Genomic DNA, 14,027 nt, shown 5'->3' on the forward strand with positions numbered 1-14,027 from the left:
CCTAAGTAGCTGAGACTATAGGTGCCTACCACAACACCTGGCTATTTTATTTATTTATTTATTTATTTTCAGTTTTTGACTGGGGCTGGGTCTGAACTTGCCACCACCTCCTCTATATGGGGCTGGTGCCCTACTCCTTGAGCCACAGGTGCCGCCCTACCTGGCTATTGTTAGAGACGAGGTCTCACTCTGGCTCAGGCTGGTCTCCAGCCTGTAAGCTCAGGCTCCACCTGCCTCAGCCTCCCAGAGTGCTAGGATTACAGGCGTGAACCACCACACCCAGCCTCTGGTATGTGAATTTTTAATCTCATTAACACAATTACAAGAAAAGGTAGCAGAGCAAGGTGTGGTGGTACCTATAGTCCCAGCTGCCCAGGAGCTGAGGCAAGAGGATCACTTGAGCCCGGGAGTTTGAGTCCAACCCAGGCAACATAACAAGACCTCATCTCAAAATATATGAGTAAATAAATGAAAGGGGAAAGTGGGGCCAGAAGGTTGTGAATCAGCATCACTGCCCTGAGGTGGTCCTAGCTTCTTCCCCATAGGAAGACAGGGTGACCAACACAGCCAGTTTCTGGTTCAGAAAATATGACCAAAGGTGTCTGATCCCCACCCCCCACCCCCCAGCACACGCACGCACACACACACACACACACAGGTGTGTGCACACATGAAATCACTGGGGCAGGTTTCCCTACTGCTCTGGGAGGAGCCAAGGGAGGGGCTTTTATCCCTGGCTGGGGGAGGGTGTCTTTCATTAACACTCAGCCCTTTCTCTGGGGACCCTTGGCTCTTGGGCCAACACTGCGCCTCTGTTGTCCCTGCTTTCATACTTTGCCAATTGTTTCATCATCATCATTAGTGAGTATTTATCGTGTGCTTCCCATGTGTGAATCCCTGAGCCAGACCCTGGGAATCCAGGGTTTACTCAGGTCAGGGAGGGGAATGGAGGACATGAGTGCCAGTGGGGCATTCAGGCCAAGGCAGTGGGCCTTGAGGTTGCCTTGGCACTATGCCCATGCATGACACCCTTTCCCTGGGCTGGATGGGAGCCTGGGGTGCCTTTGCCCTGGCGGTGCCCACGGGGCCGCCCTTTGCCCACAATTGCCACCTGGTCGCTGGGTGGGAGGAAGCGTTCCAGCCTCCTCCTGTGGATCTGGCGTCCACTGAGGCATGATCTGCCTTGTCCCTTCCTGTGGTGGGTGTCAGAGTTTCACCCTCTGGAGGGATCTCTCTGTGTCAGTTTCCTGAAGCTGAGGTAAGAAATGATTGCAAACTGTAGGGCTTAACACAACAGAAATATATCCTCTCCAAGTCCTGAGGCCAGAATTCAGAAGTCAAGGAGTGGGTAGTGCTGTACTCCTTCCAGGGGCTCTAGGGCAGGGTCAGGGTCAAGGGTAGGATCAGGGTTAGGGTCAGGATGGGCTTCTTGCCTCCTCCAGCTTTTGGGGGCTCCAGACATCCTTGGATTTGGCCACATCTCTCCAATCTCTGCCTCTTGTCACGAGGCCATCTTCCCTTTGTATTTGTGTTCCATCATTGGGTTTAGAACCTCTGCTCCCAAGAAATGGGAAAGGGGAAATGGCGTTACCAGGGTGCCACTCACGGGTAGGATGCAGGAGAAGATGTTGTTACTGCGGCCTGTGTGGCTGTGGTCTCCAAGACCCAAGGCCTGGTGCCCTCATCATGTATAGAGTCTATGGGGAGTGCTTGCCCAGCATTGAGGGCCACCCACCAGGAGCAGGCTCTGCCCCTCCCACATGTACCATAGTGCCCAATATTAAGCTTAGGGGTCCAGGAGCCAAGTGGGTGGGGCAGGGGCAAGAGTGGGGAGGTGGACCAAGGAGCACCACCTGTGTGGTATGAGGTATAGGACACCCCGGCTCTGCAAGGTGCAAGTACAGGCCCTTAGCAGCCTGGTACCTGAGAGAGATGTAGAGATGCTTTGCCCACTGGGCATAGCCCTGCCTTCTAAACCCTCTCTGCTCTGTGAAAGCTGGAGATTGTTGTGTCAGTTAGGGTGGGGGCCCTCTTTCTAAAGGGTCTTCATGGTTGAGGGCTCTGGGGAAGTCATCCCAGATCGCTAAAGATCATGGCATGCTCCTCCCAATCTGGATGAATGGACATGGGGCACAATGTCCACACCAGTTCCCTCTGAGTCCTCCCAGGCCCCAAGTTCTGGGGGTGGTGGTGGTGGGAAGGCTTGGCTGGCAGGGCCCTTGGCAGGCCTGCTGTGAAGGTGGCATGTGCAGCCTCTTATTCTCAAACTTTGGAGAGAAAACACCCTTTCTTTGGGGATGCCAGTGGCCATTTTCACCTGTGACCAGACCCCTCCCCAGGGGCACCCTCACCCTTTGTGAAGCGACTCTTAGTCTCCATCAGGTGAACGGACACATTTCATTTGTTGAAGGGAATTACTGTTGGCTGTGAGTGCATCATTAGCAGGGTAATCAGCACTTGGTGTCTCCCCTCTGGGGCCACCACATCTTGTCAACAGGTGAAATCCCAGCAGCAGCCTGGCGAAGGCTGCAATTAGCTGCTAATGAGGAGGCCTGCTATGACCTATAGCCACAAGATGTGCTGGCGGGTTCCAGCAGGCAGAGGGTGGGTAGAGAGCCAGCCAGGGCTCTCTCACGGGTCATCCTGCTGCTCCTCACCCAGTGGGACTGAATGAAAACTCAGCTAGTCACCAAGCAAGGTGGGCTCTTGGTGGGGTGGTAACACTGGTGCACTCTTGGGGAGGGCAGGTATACCACACACGTGTCCCCCTGAGGCCACACCTCAGTAGTCCCAGAAATGTGAGAACTATGGGGGCAGCAGACAGGATCCTCCTGCCAGTGTCCCCACCTTTACAGACCAAGGTTGGATGGAGAGAGCCCTAGGGCCAGAGCAGTTTCTAGCTAAGCCAAAAACGTCTGCACCTGTGGGCAGGTGGCCAGATCTCTGGGCTGGGGAGGTGGACCTGGGAGGATGGGCTGGCCACCAGGAGGGCAGGCACCAATCACAGAAAGCAATGTGTCTGCAGCCTTCTTTACCCTTTCACCAGCCCTTCCCCCTCCTCCTTGCAGCCCACATGTTCCAGCAACAAAGATCTGGCTCACTGTCCACCAGACTATCAAGGTACCTTCAGGGTGTGTGAGGAGCTGCTTACCTATGGCAGAGTTGTGGGCTGCTGGGTGGCACTGGGGTCCCCATAGGAGGCCCAGGCCTAGCCTCCCGTCTCCCATACTGCAGGGCCTTCTCAAGGTGTGTGCTTCCACCGGCCCTGCATCTGTGTCTGTGGCCTGCCCTGTGTGCATAAGGCAGGTGCTGAGGGCCTGAGGCCCAGGGGCCAGTCTAGCTTCCACGTCAGCAAAACCTAAGGGCTCCTCCAGTTGCCAGCCCACCCCTAGCTCACAGCCAATAGGACTTTTGGGGGGGGGGTTTGGGGTCCAGCACCACTCCCCAACTGGTGATGGGCAGCAAGAGTTGCCAGGTGCCCAGTCGGACATGAAGATCACAAATATCTCCTGACCCTCTAGGACCCCTCTGCTGACCACTGTCCTGACCCCCTATCCTGACCCTACCTCTGACCCCATCTCTTGGCTATACCTCCCCACCCCACCCTGACCCCCAGGATTTGGGGGCACTGGCTCGAAGCCCATTTGGCCTCCCTGTGATATTTTGATGCTTTGGTGGTTTGTTTGTTTTTTTGGAGATAGTCTCACTTGGTAGAATGCCGTAGTGTCACGGCTCACAGCAACCTCAAACTCTTGGGCTTAAGCGATTCTCTTGCCTCAGCCGCCCAAGTAGCTGCTATAGGCACCTGCCACAACACCTGGCTATTTTGTTGTTGTTGTTGTAGTTGTTTAGCAGGCCCAGGCTGGGTTTGAACCTGCCAGCCCTGGTGTATGTGGCTGGCGCCCTAACCACTGAACCTATTTTGCTGGTTTGTGACATTTGGCCTGGTGGCTGCCTGAGATCCCCATAAGGCATGTGACCTGTGGCTGCAGGTAGCCCCTTCCTCTCGCTGCCCCTCTCCTGCAGAAACACCACAAGCCCAACCCCTCCAACTGAAATACTGTCCCCTGGCCACTGAGCAGGGGCCACAGTGGCTAGGAGGAGGGTGGAGGTCCTGTGGACTTCTCAGGAGAGGCATGGTGGGGAGTGCTGCTGAAGAGGGAGCCAGGGGGTGGGGAGTCAGTCTGTGGAGCAGAGACCTTGCCAGGGCCCTCGCTTTCCTCTCACTGCACTGGACTGGAAAAGTGCAGTCCCAAATTTGTTCTGATGTCCCAGCTTATATCTCAACCTCTCACCTTGAGGTTGGATGGGCTTGGAGGAAGTGACTGGCCACCCTGCCTGGACAGCCTTGGCCTCCCACCTGGGCTGTGGGACAGCTTGGTGCCTTGGGTCCTGGCTGCTCCAACCATGGAGCACTGGGCTCATCGTCAAGTGGGAGTTCTGTCCCGTGTCCTTCCTGTCCCCATCTACATTCCCACTGGCCCCGGGCTTGTCCTCCCTAGAGCCTCAAGCCTTCTGTGATGCTCTCACCTGCAGGTCCCAATTGGAGGGGACGCTGCCCTCTTGGTGCTAATGTCCTGGCTTAGAGAAGCCACTAGGGGCCAGTGGGTTCTACCAGACTCTTACTCGGGAATGAGGGCACCAATGAGGGCACCACTATGGCAGGACCTGAATGGGAGGCTTTCCTGCAGGCGGCCCCAGACTTTCTCCCCCAGAAAGCCCAACCCACCAGGCCAGCCCTCTGCCTTTGGGTCTCCTGCCTCTGTGGCCAGACAAAAGGGTACTTCTCAGCCCTGTCTGGGGTGTGGCCCCAGTGGTCCTGTCTCAGTGTCTCCATGGGGCTTAGTCTATTTGTGAGTGACATCCATGTCATAAGACCCTTTAGTAAGTGGCTCATGGGAGTTTGGATCCCAAGCCTGAAAGACACAATCCAAAATCCCATGATCCCAATGGTGAAAAATCCCTAATGTCTAAAATCCCCAAAATCACACAATCCAGAATGTGGAATCCAGATTAGAATCCAGAATGTAGAAATCCTGAAAGCCAAAATCTGGGGAAGGGAGAGGGTTGTATCACGTTGGTTGTGCCATGCTAGGCTAGGGTGACCAGACGTCCAGCTTTTGGCGGGACAGTCCCTCTTTTAAACAATTTGTCCCACATCCCACGGCATTTTAAAAAAGTCCTGATTTTTGGAAAGAATGCACTAACGGGGGGGAGAACAGGAAGGGAATATACAGTTTTCGGCTGCCATGTGGCTATTTCTCCAGAATATGAGTTTTATATTATTTTTGTTAATTTTATAATGTTAAACTGTAATAATAACAAATAATTGTTGAGAAGTGATTATGGAGAACTGTTTATCAAAGTTTGCATTGTTGTCAGGCCCTGCCCTACCCCGTCCCCGCCCCGCCCCCCCATGTTGTCCCGCTTTACAAATGTTAAAATCTGGTCACCCTATGCTAGGCAGAACTATTACCTTGCTATTATCTTTATCTTCACTATTGGAAAATTCAAATGAGTGGATTGGCCATAAGATACACCAACAAGGAATGTTTCAGTTTAAAAATGTGTTATTAGGCTCAGCGCCTGTAGCTCAAGTGGCTAAGGTGCTAGCCACATACACTAGAGCTAGCGGGCTTGAATCCAGCCTAGGCCTACCAAACAGCAATGACAACTACAACCAAAAAATGGCTGGGCATGGTGGCAGACACCTGTAGTCCCAGCTACTTGAGAGGGTAAGGCAAGAGAATTGCTTAAGCTCAGGAGTTGGAGGTTGCTGTGAGCTGTGATGTCATGGCACTCTACCCAGGGCAATAGCTTAAGGCTCTGTCTCAAAAAAAAAAAAAGTGTTATTAAAAAAAATAGAATGTCAATGTCAATAGAATGACATTCCTTCTACCTGATGACATCCCAGGAGCTTGCGATGATTTTTTTTTCTTTTTGTGAGACAGAGTCTCAAGCTGTTGCCCTTGGTAGAGTGCCATGGTGTCACAGCTCATAGCAACCTCAAACTCTTGGGCTTAAGCGATTCTCTTGCCTCAGCCTCCCAAGTAGCTAGGACTATAGGCACCCACCACAATGCCCGGCTATTTTTTGTTTGTAGTTGTCATTGTTTGGCGGGCTGGGGCTGGATTTGAACCCACCAGCTCCTTTCTACCAGGGTATGTGGCTGGTGTCCTAACCACTTGAGCTACAGGCACTGAGCCAACTTGCGATGATTTAAAGCTCCATTTGCCCAAAGAAGACAGGGAATTAGTAACTGGCTCCCAAAGAATTATGTGCATGATAGCATAAGAAGGCATGTAACAGAGTTGCTGTTCAATCCCCATGATTGCTTCTGTCAAATTTGCGGTCTGTATGTGAGTGCGTGCCAAATAGATTTCCACGTGCCCAAAACAACACAGCATGGTCCAGAAAATGGGAAAATTTGATAGGGAATGCTGATGTCAGTGGGTGTGGAATCAGAAGAATTTGGAAAAGGGCAGTGCTCTCTACGGAATGAAAGCAACGATTCGGGCATGGTAGCTTGTGCCTGTAGTCCCAGCACACTGGGAGGCCAAGGCAGGAGGATTCTTTGAGCTCAAGGAGTTTGAAGCCACCCTGAGCAAGAGTGAGATCCCCGTCTCTACTTAAAATAGGAAAATAAGTGGGGCGTCCTTGTGTACACCTGTAGTCCCAGCTACTTGGGAGGCTGAGACAGGAGAATTGCTTGATCCCAGGAGTTTGAGGTTTCTATGAGCTATGCTGAGTCCCCAGCACTTTAACTGGGTGACAGAGCAAAACTCTGTCTCCAAAAAAAAAAAAAAAAAGAAGAAGAAGAAAAGAAAGAAAATGAATGCGAACATATTCTCCAAGGAGAGACACATTCTAAAGGAAAAAAAGCAGCTATTGGCTTGGCACCCATACCTTAGTGGTTAGGGCACCAGCCACATACACTGAGGAAGGGGGGTTCAAACCTGCCTGGGCCTGCTAAACAACAATGACAACTACAATAACTGCTGGTGCCAGTAGTCCCAGCTACCTGGAAGGCTGAGGTAAGAGAATTGCGTAAGCCTAGGAGTTGGAGGTTGCTGTGAGCTATGACACCACAGCACTCTACCCAGGGCAACAGGTTCAGGCTCTGTCTCAAAAAAACAAAATAAAAAAACTTCCTCAGTACATGTGCTTTTTGTACATCTGCATTTGTGGAACATAAATTTCTTAAGATCTCTGTATACGTGATGACCTATTGAAGTTTTTGATCAATTCCTCAAAAGACTCAGGTTGTTCATCTTGGCGTTCCAGATGTGACCATGTTACAAAGCGGGAGCACACAGTCACCAGCGCGGGGATGTGCATTCATACATTCCCACTTTGACCTGTCTCTATGAATATGGCTCATATGTTATACCTCATGACTATTCTTAGTATGCCTGAGTGTTTATTCTTTTTTTTGGAGACAGGAGCCTCAAGCTGTCTCCCTGGGTAGAATGCCGTGGCATCACAGCTCACAGCAACCTCCAACTCCTGGGCTCAAGCAAGTCTCCCGCCTCAGCCTCCCAAGTAGCTGGGACCACAGGCGCCCGCCACAACGCCCAGCTATTTTTTGGTTGCAGCAGTCATTGTCGTTTGGTGGCCCGGGCTGGATTCAAACCCCCCACCTTGGGTGTACGTGGCTGGCGCCTTAGCCACTTGAGCCACAGATGCCGAGCCCTGAGTGTTTAGTCTTGCAAAAATGATGTAGTGTTGCCTATTTGGGGTGGAAAATGGCCTGGGAAGTCTTCTGTCATGTTGTTCTGTTTCTTAAATCTTAAAATGCAAATAAATGCCTTTTAAAGAATTTTAATTAATTAATTAATTTATTTATTTGAGACAGAGGGTCACTATGCCGCCCTCAGTAGAGTGCCATGGCACCACAGCTCACAACAACATCAAAGTCTTGAGTCTCTTGCCTCAGCCTCCCAAGTAGCTGGGATTATAGGCGCCCACCACAACACCCGGCTATTTTTTGGTTGTAGTTGTCAATGTTGTTTTAGCTGGCCTGGACCAGGTTCAAACCCGGTATATGTGGCTGGTACCCTAGCTGCTGAGCTACAGGCACAGAGCCTTTTAAAGAATTTTAAAACTTATTTTCCCCAGAATTATATTTTGGGGATTTTGCTTTATCAGGATTTCAACATTTGAGATTCTGGTGTTCTGAGTTGTGTCTTTTGGCACTACAGTTGCCCCCTGTCCTGTGAGGGCACAGCAAGGGAGGAACAGCAGGGCCCCTGCTGGAAAGTATGGTCCCTTTGCCATTAGCTCTGGCTCAACCAAAGTTTAGATAAGGGTAAGGGACCTCAGTTTCCCTGCCTGCCCCATGTGATTTGTGCAGGTCCAGCAGGTGGTCTCCATCTTTCCAGGATGCAAGTTCTAGGAAGTGCCCTCAGGAGGGCAGAGAGTGGTTCTTCCACAGGGATGTAACTTTCTTTGTTTCTTTTTTTTTTTAGACAGAGCCTCAAGCTGTCCCCCTGGGTAGAGTGCCATGGCATCACAACTCACAGCAACCTCCAACTCCTGGGCTCAAGCGAGTCTCCTGCCTCAGCCTCCCAAGTAGCTGGGACCACAGGCGCCCGCCAAAACGCCTGGCTATTTTTTGGTTGCAGCCGACATTGTTGTTTGGCGGGCCCGGCTGGATTCAAACCTGCCACCTTAGGTGTATGTGTCTGGTGCCTTAGCCACTTGAGCCACAGGCGCCGAGCCGGGTGATGCAACTTTCAACTAGCCTGTCTCGGCATGTGCTTGGGTGACATTGCCCATTGGTGGAGGAGGTCCTTGAACAGGGCACTGGACATGTGTCATGACAACAAGGGGGTGTGTGAGGTCCCCATTGTGGCCTGTGGGGCAGCGATGATGCTGGCCAAAGGGGTATTTAGAAACATTGACTGGCATCCATTCTCAGAGAAGACCCCAGTCCCATCACCTGTATGTGTTCCTCCCCATAGCCCCTCCCTCAGGACCGGGAGCAGGGACAGGGTGGGGTCGGGGGCAGTATCATCAGCAAGCTGGTGTCCAGGGCATTGGTGGAAGCTCAACTGGCTGCAAGGAGGTCCTCGTCCTCAGGGCGAGTGGTGTCCACAAATGGGCCATTGGGGCTGGCCAGGACCCTGGGCCTTGGGTCAGCAGGGCGTGCAAGGCAGAGCTCTGCCGTGGGATCTCCATGTCTCCATCTGTACAGTGGGGACTTCAGCTGAGCTACCCTGTAGGGAGTCCAGAAGTTAAGGCTTCTCTGGCCAAAGAGCTAAGTGACAGCTCCAGAATTCCCTTCAGGACCACGATCTGGGCTTTTAGCAGCTTCAAACATGGGCTCCCAACCTGGCAGCTGACCCCACCCTCCTGGACTTGGGCTCAGATCTCTGGCCTGGAGCCCCTGCCCAGCTCTGGCTTGGGGAGCACTCATTCCTTTCCGTATCCCCTTCTATCCCTTCACCCATCTTTGTGGTCCCCATGGGATGAGGATGTGGAGAGTTGGGCCCTATTTGTTCCTCCCACCCCCTCAGGATGGGTCTTTACCCCCAGGGGCCACACTAGGACTTTCCTGGATCCTCGAGCAAGAGAGCTACAGGCAAGGGGACTTAGGCCTCAAGGCCTCAGGTCACTCACACATGTGTACTGTTAGGTCCTCCAGGACTGGGCCAGCAGCCCCGGCTGAGTGAATCACCCCACATCATGGGAAAAGGTAGGTCTTTACTCTCTGGAAACCCAGGACATATTTTGCAAAGTTCCGATGGGGCTCAATGGTGAGGGGCTCAGGCCTTAGACCTTCTCACCCCCTCAGCACAGAAACTGAACCACGGGTCAGTGTAGGGAAGGGGCACTGCCCTGGTCCCCCCTCCAGTATTCTAACCAGTGAGACTGCCCATTTAGGGTTTCATGGGGGTGGTGGCCTGCTTGTTGCCCCTCCTGGGTACTCAAGCAGGGCACAATCGGTAGTGCCAGGCTTCCAGGCAGCTGGCCCTGCTCGTGCAGTGCACCACAGACACTGTGTGGGGTGGGGGGTGGGCAGGGCCGGGGTGAGGCTCACCAGGCTTCAGAGATCAGCTAGAGGATGGGCATCACTAGACCCCTCTTATCTACTCCTTTGTGGCCCAGAAGCACTTTGATGTCTGGCAGAATTGGCTTACCAGGAGGGCAGCCTGGCTTGGGCCCTGGGAGGCAGCACAGGTCACCTAAGACACTCCAGCCAGCCTCAATCCTGACCCCAGGAAATGCACCAGGGGACTGACCATTTCAGAACCCTGGCTATACTGGCCTCAGGGAGCAAGACCAAGATGGCTGGTGAGACCCCAGCCACTTGCTGGCCATCAGGCACCTCTCTCCTTGCTCCAGGCCCATATGGGCACCTCTGACCTGGTGAAGGGTCACTCCCACACCTGATCATGCCCAGGCCCTCCACGCACATTGGTTCTCCTTATAGAGGTGCATGCAGGACCACTCAGTCCCTAGGAGGCAGAGGCCCAAGAAAATCAGGTCCCTGTCTAGGCCAGGTACCACCAGCTAATTGTCATAGCAGCCCCCGACTGGGGCCCAGCTATGTGCCAGGTGCCACTGCCACCTTGGGGTGACCCTGTGTGCTCATGCTCATTTTGCAAAACTGGAAACTGAACCTGCAGAGCTGCTCACTCACATATCAGCTGAGTCTGGACTTAACCAAGGGGTGTTGAACCCCTTGTGTGCATGCATTCACGCTCCTCTGCCAGTGCCAGACCGCCAGGTCTTACGTGGGCTCCCACTGATCACTAACCTCTCTAGGCCTTAGTTTTCTCCTCTGAAGCTCTAAATCCATAGATTTCTGTTCCAGGCTGGCATAGTGGGGGAAACAGTGGCTGAGGAGGGCCAACCAGGAAAGCTTCCTGGAGGAGGTGGCCCAAGAGCAGAGGCCCAGTGATAGGTCTTCTCCAGGCTCCATGCCAGGGAACTCTGGTCTTCTTCTCTGCTCCTGCTCTCTGAGAATATGGGTCCTGCTGAGGAAGTGGCTGGAGACTCAGAGCCCCCCTGCTGAGCCTCCGTGGGTGCATGGGATTAACACTAAAGTCTTCCACCCACGAAGACAAATAAGCAAAGCCGGAAGTGACTATTTATCCAACCTCTTAGACCTGACTGGAGGTACCCCATAAGCTGCAGATTTGGCCCTGTGAGGATCAAAAAAAAAAAGGTGACTTTTAAAAAATGTGCAGAACAAACAACCCCATAGTTGTTTGTTCACTCAAAGAGTGAAAGGGTCAACAGTAGCCTGGGGGAGTCCTGGCAGCCAAACACAGAACAGGTGCAGGGGGTGTATTCAGCACAGCCAGGTGTGTCTGGGTGAGTACCTTGCAAAGTGCTGAGGCCACACAGAGCTGGAAAACACCAGAAGGAAAGTCACCCACATGCACAAAGCCACTGGGTGGGAAGGGGGAACCAAGGGAACTGCTTCTTGCTATGTGTCTGAGTATTTTAACAGTTCTAAGCATCACTTACTTTTGCTTATGTAAATCTCTGTGTTTAAAAAAAATTGTCCTGTAGAGGCTTAGCGTCTGTTGCACAGTGGTTGTGGCATCAGCCACCTACACCGACGTGGCAGGTTCAAACCCGGCCCGGGTCAGCTAAACAACAATAACAACTGCAACAAAAAATAGCCAGGCGTTGTGGTGGGCACCTATAGTCCTAGCTACTTGGGAGGTTGAGGCAAGAGAATTGCTTAAGCCGAAGAGTTGGAGGTTGCTGTGAGCTGTGACACTATGGCAGTCTACCCAGGTGACAAAATGAGACTCTGTCTCAAAAAAAAAAAAATTGTCCTGTAGAGGTGGGGGTCTTAGGCTGGTCTCAAACTCCAGACCTCAAGTCATCCTCCCACTTTGGTTTCCCAAAGTGCTGGGATTACAGGCATGAACTATTGTGCCTGGCCTAAATCTCCTTGTTTTAATTTGAATTTCTAAGGTAGTGCAAAGGTCAAACTCCTCTTTTTAAACCCACTAGTCCTCTGGGGATTGTTGGCTTGTCCTCTTGGCCCCTTTCTCTTGGGTTTGCTCTTTTTCTTGTTGATTTGGAGTTCTTTTTCTTTCTTTCTTTTTTTTTTTTTTTTTGAGATAGAGTCTCAAGCTATTGCCCTGGGTAGAGTGCCGTGGCATCACAACTCACAGTAACCTCAAACTCTTAGGCTTAAGCAATTCACTGGCCTCAGTCTCTCAAGGAGCTGGGTCTACAAGTGCCCTCCACAACACTTGGCTATTTTTTTTATTGCAGTTGTCATTATTTTAGCTGGCCTGGGCCGTGATTGAACCCACCAGCCTTGGTGTATGTGGCTGGTGCCCTATCCACTCAGCTATGAGCGCTGCCGAGTTGTAGTTCTTTGTATATTCTTCTTACTCACTGGCCACTAGCAATTTAGGTGTTGGAAATTCTTCTCCCTGTTTGACACCACCTGTTTACTGCCAGTTTGTCTGTTAATTAGGAATTCTTCATTCTGATGATGTCAGATTTACCAACACTTTGCACTGTAATTTCTGTTTTGGGGTCCTTGGGAGTCTTTCTCCATTCCTTGGTGATTTTCTTCTTTCTCATGCATGAAGGCCCCACATGCGCATGGGACATCAGTCTTAAAGTGTTTAGTCTGATCCTAACTTAGCTACAATGGCTTTGTTTTTGTTTTTTCTTTTTTTTTGAGGCAGAGCCTCAAGCTGTCTGCCTGGGTAGAGGGCTGTGGCATCACATCTCACAGCGACCTCAAACTCTTGGGCTCAAGCTAGTCTCCTGCCTCCACCTCCCAAGTAGCTGGGACCACAGCCACCTGCCACAATGCCTGGCTATTTTTTTTTTTTTTGGTTGCAGCCGTCATTGTTGTTTGGCAGGCCCGGGCTGGATTCGAGCCCATCACCTTAGGTGTATGTGGCTGGTGCCTTAGCCACTTGAGCCACAGGTGCCGAGCCTAATGGCTTTGTTTTAATATCTGGTAGCTTGACTTTTCTTTTGGATCATAAATATATATATATATATTTTTTTTTCTTTTTTTTTTTTGAGACGGAGTCTCAAGCTGTCACCCTGGGTAGAGTGCTATGGCATCACAGCTCACAGCCACCTCAAACTTAAGCGATTCTCTTGCCTCAGCGTCCCAAGTAGCTGGGATTACAAGCACCCGCCACAATGCTGGCTATTTTGTTGTTGTTGTTGTTGTAGTTGTCATTGTTGTTTGGCAGGCCCAGGCTAGATTCAAACCTGCCAGCTCTGGTGTATGTAGCTGCTGAGCTACAGGCACTGAGCCAAATGTTTTATATTTTTGAATAAATTTGTCCAGGTCCTGAACAAAATCCTCCTAGAATTTTTATTTTTATTTATTCATTTAGTATTGAGATAGAGTTTCACTTTGTTGCCCTTGGTGGAGTGCTGTGGCATCATAGCTCACAACAACCTCAAACTCTTAGACTCAAGTAATTCTCTTGCCTCAGCCTCTCAAGTAGCTGGGACTGCAGGTGCCACCATAATGCCCTGCTACATTTTTTAGAGATGGGGGGTCTCATTCTGGCTCAGACTGGTCTTGAACCTGTGAGCTCCATGAGCTCTGTGAGCTCAGGCAGTCCATCTGCGTTGGCCTCCCAAAGTGCTAGGATTATGGGCGTGAGCCACCACACCCAGCCTGGACTTCCTGGACTTTTTATTAGTATTTAATTGGATTTGCAGACTATTCTAGGAGCACCAACAGATATATCATGCGGGGGTTGTTCCTTGTGAAGTTTTCTGCATCGTTAGCTTGATTTCTAGATACTTTTTGGATTTCATTGTTACATAAAGGTGATATATTTTTCTATTGTATTGGTTATTGTTTGTTGTTTATATGGGGAATTCTATTTTCACTGTGATAAAATACACATAACATAAAATCTAGCACTTCAATCATTCTTTTTTTTTTTTTTTTTGAGACAGAGCCTCAAGCTGTCGCCCTGGGTAGAGAACCACCGTGGCATCACAGCTCACAGCAACCTCCAACTCCTGGGCTCAAGCGATTCTCCTGCCTCCACCTCCCAAGTAGCTGG

Source organism: Otolemur garnettii, unplaced genomic scaffold, assembly GCF_000181295.1.
Source record: "Otolemur garnettii isolate 467f Iridium unplaced genomic scaffold, OtoGar3 scaffold00044, whole genome shotgun sequence".
Lineage (NCBI taxonomy): Eukaryota > Metazoa > Chordata > Mammalia > Primates > Galagidae > Otolemur > Otolemur garnettii.